The following is a 7,389-nucleotide window of genomic DNA, read 5'->3' as shown; positions in this document are numbered from 1 at the left end:
ATAGGAGATTTTGAAGGGGCCAGACCTGAAAGTGGTACATGTGGCTTTTCTGCCCGCATCCCATTGACCAGAACTCAATCACACAGCATCACCTATCTGTGGAAGAGGCTGGGAAATGTAGTCCAGGTAAGGTGCCCAGGAGAAGAGGAAAGTGTTTGTTGAACAGCTAGTCAGTTTCTGCCATAAATGCCTTTTGAGGTCCATCTCTTTTGCTGTTCCCCACTGACCTTTTCCTACCACAACTGAGATATGGAGAAACCCTTATGACCCTCCTGGCTGGGGCAATGTGTCCCCAGTGGACCCCATTAAGACCCAAGTTATAACTTCTATGCCTTTTTCTTTTGCTTTTTAAAATTCTACTAATCCCTCTGGTTTCTGAGAAGAGCCTGAGGACAGGCCAATGATGTGAACTAGAATGCAAAATATGTGGATCTGAATCATGGCACTACCATCAGAGCCATTGCTGGGTACCTAGCATCATACCCAGAGGCACAGATGTAGGTCTTGAGAGGCTCAAGACCTCAGGCTCACAGTGACATGTACTTCCTGCTCCCAATGTCCTTGAAAAGACTGAAGCTTTTGGCTGAAATGACCTGCTCCATTGATAATGCATCTACTCTCCCAGAGATGAGAAGAAGACTCATTCTTCAGAGGGCATAAACAGCAAATTCTTTTTTCATCTCCTGTGATACAGAGTAGGAGTGTTGTAAATGCCAAGCAGTATGGATTTTTAGAATGATGACTCACCAGTTCTGGTTTTTTCAAGGCAATTATTCATCCAGTCTGAATCTCTTCAAGATGAGCCAGTAAGTCTGTCATGTGGATAAAAAGAATGACTGAGATCCCAAAAGCCAAAAAATTGATTTAGGTCAAGTAGTAAAGCTGGGGCAAATGACTTTTAGAAGTAGTGCATCTGTTTTGAGAAAATAATTGAAATTCAGAACTCAAGGGCTAAAACGGTTTACCCTTAGCTTCAATGATCCTCTGCGACCAAAGGTCTGAGTTGTTATTGTGGGAGAGGGAGTCTAACTAATGCTTCACTTTCTTTGGGCAAGTACCCAACTCCTAGAAAATGCCTCCTCAGCTCAAAGTTACACAGAGAGATTTAATTAACAGACAGCAATATCATAAACATTAGATCTGCAAGTTGTCTAAAGAAACATTCCCTATAACCCCAGTCTTATAAATGCCTCCACTTCCTACGGTTTCCCCATCTGTAGTGCACTCTCCACCTCACCCTTGTTTTCTGCCTCCAGTTTTCCCCTGCCTTGAATCACCATCTTTTGGCTACAAGGTTATGATTCCAAGCTTTAGGTGTTGTCTCAACTCTTTAAGTGTCCAGAAAATAGCTGTTTGTTGCCCTCTGGACACCCTTAGTCCTCTCTGTTACTTATAAAAACTAGAATTGCTTCCATTTTTCAACTCTATTTGTTAAAAATGGAGCAATAAACCATGGCTTGCTACTGGAACAAAACTTCCCCACCCTAATCCTTACTGAGACAGGCCTGTTCTCTAGCCTATGCACAGGTATGTGCCAAACCAACCAGCAAAAGATATCACTATCACTATGAAACCAGGAGCCTGAACTTATTTCATGAAGAATCACTGTGCTCACTTGAGTATGGAGGAGACTACATTTTTCTGTGCCTACTCTGTGCCAGGTGGGACAATCCTGCAGCCCCTGTGCACCCTATGGAGGCATTGTTCTGCTCAGATAGTTTGGATCATTGATGCCTTTACTTTTTTTTCATTTTTTAAAATTTATTTATTTTCATTTTATTCATTTTTATTGATTATACATATTCATGGGGCACAAAGCTGACTGTCAGCACCTGCGCCCAAGATGTGATGATCAGATCAATACTATCAGCATGCCCACCACATCAAATTGCACTCATCCCCATGTCCCCCTTCCAACCTCTCCCCAACTCCCCTCCCCCTCTTCCCCCCACCCCCAGAAACCCTAGGTCTGTTCTGTCCCTCTGCAAGTCCAATGCACCATTGTGGTCTTTATTTCCTTCTTTCTCCCTTACCTCCCATTTATGAATAAGAACATGCAGTATTTCTCTTTCTTTTTTTTTTAACTTATCAATATGCAATGTAGTTGATTTTTGTGTCCCTTTACCAGTTCCTCTTTCCTCCCTCCCGCTCCCCACACCCCCACATCAACATCACATTGGTTCACTTGTCTTAACAAGTTCAAGGAATTGTGATTGTTGTGTCTTCTTCCTCCCCCCTCCCCTCTTATTTGTTTGTATATTTATTTATTTTTAGCTCCCACAAATAAGTGAGAACATGTGGTATTTCTCTTTCTCTGCCTGACTTGTTTCACTTAATATGATTTTCTCTAAGTCCATCCATGTTGTTGCCAATGGTAGTATTTCCTATTTTTTATAGCAGAGTAGTATTCCATTGTGTAGATATACCACAGTTTCCTTATCCACTCATCTTATGGTGGACGTTTGGGCTGGATCCATCTCTTGGCTATTGTAAATAGTGCTACAATAAATAATGGAGTAAAGGTATCCCTTTGACATGACAATTTCCATTCCCATGGATATATTCCAAGCAGTGGGATAGCTGGATTATATGGTAGATCTATCAGTAATTGTTTGAGAAAACTCCATACCACTTTCAATAAAGCCTGCACCGTTTTGCAGTCCCACCAACAGTGTACAAGAGTTCCTTTTATTCCACAACCTTGCCAGCATTTATCATTATCAGTTTTTTGGATATTAGCCATCCTAACTGGAGTAACATGGTATCTCAAACTGTTTTCCATTTGCATTTCCCAAATGCTGAGTGATGTTGAACATTTTTTCATGTGTCTGTTAGCCATTCTTGTGTCTTCCTTTGAGAAATGCCTTTTCAGCTACATTCCCCAATTTTTAAATGGGTTATTTGTTTTTTTGCTGTAAAGTTGTTTGAGTACCTTTTATATTCTGGATATTAATCTTTTGTCAGATGTATATTTTGCAAATATTTTCTCCTGCTCTGTTGGTTGTCTTTTCACTCTGTTAATAGTTTCTTTTGCTGTGCAGAAACCTTTTAGATTGATATAATCCCATTTGTTTATTTTTCCTTTGGTTGCCTGTGTTTTTGCAGTTACATACATAAAGTCAGTACCCAATCCTACTTCATGGAGTGTTTCCCCTATGTTTTCTTTAAGGAGTTTTATTGTTTCCAGATGTATATTTAATTCTTTAATCCATGTCGAGTTGGTTTTGGTACAGGGTGAGAGGTACGGGTCTAGTTTCATTCTCCTACATATGAATATCCAGTTTTCCCAGCACCATTTGCTGAAGAGGCAGTCTCCTCCCCAGTGCGTAGAGTTGGTGCGTTTGTCAAAGATCAGATGGCTGTAGGTGTGTGAGTTGATTTCTGAATTCTCTATTCTATTCCATTGATCTGTGTGTCTGTTTTTATGCCAGTACCATGCTTTATTGGTTATTACAGCTTTGTAATATAAAGTCAGATAGTGTTATGCCTCCAGCTTTTTTATTTTTATTTTTATTTTTATTTTTGGCTCAGGATTGTGGTCTTTTGTTATACCACATAAGTGTCTGGATAGTTTTTTCCATTCCTGAGAAAAATGTCATTGGAATTTTGATGGGGGCTGCATTGAATCTGTCGATCACTTTGGGTAATATGGACATTTTCACAATGTTTATTCTTCTGATTCAAGAACATGGGATATCTTTCCATCTTCTTGTGTCCTCTTTAATTTCTTTCAACAGTGGTTTGTAGTTCTCTTTGAAGAGATTTTTCATATCCTTGGTTAACTTTATTCCTAAAAATTTTATTTTTTTCATGGCTATTGTAAATGGGCTAGATTTCTTGATTTCTTTTTCTTCATGTTCACTGTTGGAGTATAGAGATGCTACTGATTTTTGTGTGTTGATTTTGTATCCTTCAACTTTGCTGAAATCGTTTATCAACTCTAAGAGTTTTTTCCTAGAGGCTTTAGCCTGTTCTATATATAGGATCATATTATATGCAAAAAAGGACAGTTTGACTTCATCTTTTCCAGTCTGGACACCCTTTATTTCTTTCTCTTCTCTGATTGCTCTGGCTAGTACTTCCAACACTATGTTGAATAGGAGTGGTGAGAGTGGGCATCCTTGTCTAGTTCCTGTTCTTACAGGAAAAGCTTTTAGCTTTTCCCCTTTCAGGATGATATTGGCAGTGGGTTTATCATATGTGGCTTTAATGGTGTTGAAATACTTTCCATCTTTACCTAACTTGTAGAGAGTCTTTATCATGAACAAATGTTGAATTATTCCAAATGCTTTTTCAGCATCTATAGAGATGATCATATGGTTTTTGTCTTGGATTTTATTGATGTGATGTATCACATTTATTGATTTGCATATGTTGAAATAACCTTCCATCCCTCAGATGAATCCCACTTGATCATGGTATATAATTTTGTGTATGTGTTGTTGTATTCTGTTAGCTAGTATCTTATTGAGGATTTTTGCTTCTATATTCATCAAGGATATTGGCCTGTAGTTTTCTTTTTTGTTGTTGTTGTATCCTTGTCTGGTTTTGGTTTCAGGGTAATGTTTGCCTCATAGAATGAGTTTGGGAGAATGGCCTCTGTTTCAATCTTTTGGAATAGTTTGTAGAGAATTAGTATCAATTCCTCTTTGAAGGTTTGGTAGAATTCTGCATTGAATCCATCCAGTCCTGGTCTTTTCTTTGTTGGGAGACTTCTGATAACAGCTTCAATCTCTTTTTTGTTATTGGCCTGTTCAGGTTTTCTGTATCTTCTTGCCTCAGTTTTGGTTGTTTGTGCGTGTCCAGAAATTTATCCATTTCCTCCAGATTTTCAAATTTGATGGCATATTCTTGTTTATAGTAGTCTCTAATGATTCCTTATATTTCTGAGGTATCAGTTGTAATATCACCTTTTCTATTTCTAAATTTTGTTATTTGGGTCTTCTCTCTTCTTTTCTTAGTTAGCCTTGCTAAAGGTTTGTCAATTTTATTTGTCTTTTCAAAAAACCAACTTTTTGTTTCATTGATCTTTTGTATCATTTGGGGGGCGTTCTACTTCATTTAGTTCTGCTCTGATCTTAACTATTTCTTTCCATCTTCTAACTTTGGGTTTGGGTTGTTCTGGTTTTTCTAGATCTTTAAGGTGAAGTGTTAGGTTGTTTACTTGCCATATTTCCATTCTTCTGAAGTAAGCATTTAATGTGATAAATTTCCCCTTAGTACTGTTTTTGCAGTATCCCACAGGTTTTGGTATGATATGTCATTATTTTCATTAGTTTCAAGTAATTTTTTGATTTCATGTTTAATTTTTTCTTGGACCCATATGTCATTAAGTAGAATGTTGTTTAATTTCCATGTGTTTGTATACTTTCCAGAGTTTCATTTGTTATTGATTTCTAATTTTAATCCATTGTGATCTGAAAAAATACATGTAATAATTGAATTTTTTTTAATTTGTTGAGATTTGCTTTGTGACCTAACATGTGGTCTATCCTGGAGAATGTTCCATGTACTGATGAGAAGAATGAATATTCTGAGGTTGTTGGATGGAATGTTCTGTAGATATCTGCCAAGTTCAATTTGTCTAAAGTGTTGTTTAGATCTTATGTTTCTCTATTGATTTTTTGCCTAGATGATCTGTCCAATGGTGAGAATGGAGTGTTCAGGTCCCCTACTATTATGGTATTAGTGTCTATCTCATTCTTTAGGTCTAATACTATTTGCTTTATAAATCTGTCTGCTCCAATGTTTGGTACATATATATTTATGATTGTTATGTCTTCTTAATGGATAGACACTTTTATCATTATATGGTGGCCTTCTTTACCTCTTTTTATGGTTTTTGGTTTAAAGTCTATTTTATCTGATATAAGAATAGTTACTCCAGTCATTTTTCATTTCTATTCGCATGGTATATCTTTTACCATCCTTTCACTCTTAGTCTATGTGTATCTTTAGAGGTGAGGTGAGCCTCTTGAAGGTAGCAAATTGTTGGGTCCATCTTTTTAATCCAGTCAGTCAGTCTGTTTCTTTTGAGTGGGAATTTAATCCTTTTACATTTAGAGTTATTACTGAAAGGTGTTCATTTACTCCTAGTATTTCATTAATTTTTGTTTGGATGTCTTAAGTATCTTTTGCTCCTTTCTTTTTGATTTTCTGTTTGTCTTCTGTGTTTGTTGGTTTCTTGGGGTGGTAGAAAAATTATTTTTTTCTTTTTATTGCTAGCATTTTTATATTACTGGTGGGTTTTGTTTTTTCTTGAGTATTCATGGCAGTGATGGTTGTTTTTCAGGTACCAAACTCACTACTCCCTTGAGAATTTCTTGTAAGGCTAGTCGTATGGTATTGAACTCCCGCAGTTTTTGTTTTTCTGAGAAATATACTATTTGTCCTTCATTTCAGAAGGATAGCCTCACTGGGTAAAGTATTCTTGGCTGGTATTTTTTGTCTTTTAGTATTATGAACATAACATCCCATTCTTCTCTGGTTTTTAGGCTTTCTAATGAAAAGTCTGATGTGAGTCTGATTGGGGCTCCCTTATATGTGACTTGATGCTTCTCTCTTGCAATTTTTAAGATTTTTTCTTTGTCTTTGAGTTTTGCCAGTTTGATTATAACATGTCTTAGAGAGGACCTTTTTGGGTTAAATATGTTTGGGGATCTTTGGGCCTCCTGAACCTGAAGATCTATGTCTTTCCCTATACCTGGGAAGTTTTCTGCTATTATTTTGTTGAATATGTTCTCAATGCCATTTCTTTTTTCCTCCCCCTCTGAAATACCCATGATTTGCTATTTCATGACTTAAGGTTGTCTGTTATCTCTCTCAGATTTTCTTCAATTTTTTTAATTCTTTTTTTTTTTTTAATCCACCTGTGTTATTTCAAACAGCCCATCTTCAAGGTCAGAAATTCTCTCTTCTGCTTGTTCTAGCCTGCTGGTTAAACTCTCTGTTGTGTTTTTTATTTTGATGAAAAAATCCTTCAACTCCACAAGCTCTGCTACATTCTTTTCAGGACATTGATTTCTTTGCACATTTCTTCTTTTGGGTCTTGTATACTTTTTCTCATTTCATTGTGCTGTCTAACTGAGTTTTCTTGTATCTTAATTCATTTCCTTAGAATTGTTGCTCAAAATTCCTTGTCAGTATTTTGAGAACTTCCTGTTCTATAGGATCTAGAGCTTGAAAGTTATTATATTCCTTTGGTGGTGTCATACTTTCTTGATTTTTTCATATTTCTGATATCTGACCTTTGGTGTTTAGTCATTGTGGCAGGGGGTATCATGGTCCACTCGTTCCACCCTGAAGTCCAGCCTGGATCCTACAGGGACTGCCAATTTTGGGTGGTGAGGACTGACCTGGGCTGGGGTTTCTGCAGCACATGGTGCCTAC

This window comes from Galeopterus variegatus, unplaced genomic scaffold, assembly GCF_000696425.1.
Source record: "Galeopterus variegatus unplaced genomic scaffold, G_variegatus-3.0.2 Scaffold4559, whole genome shotgun sequence".
In the NCBI taxonomy this organism is placed as follows: domain Eukaryota; kingdom Metazoa; phylum Chordata; class Mammalia; order Dermoptera; family Cynocephalidae; genus Galeopterus; species Galeopterus variegatus.
This window is presented reverse-complemented; position numbering follows the sequence as displayed.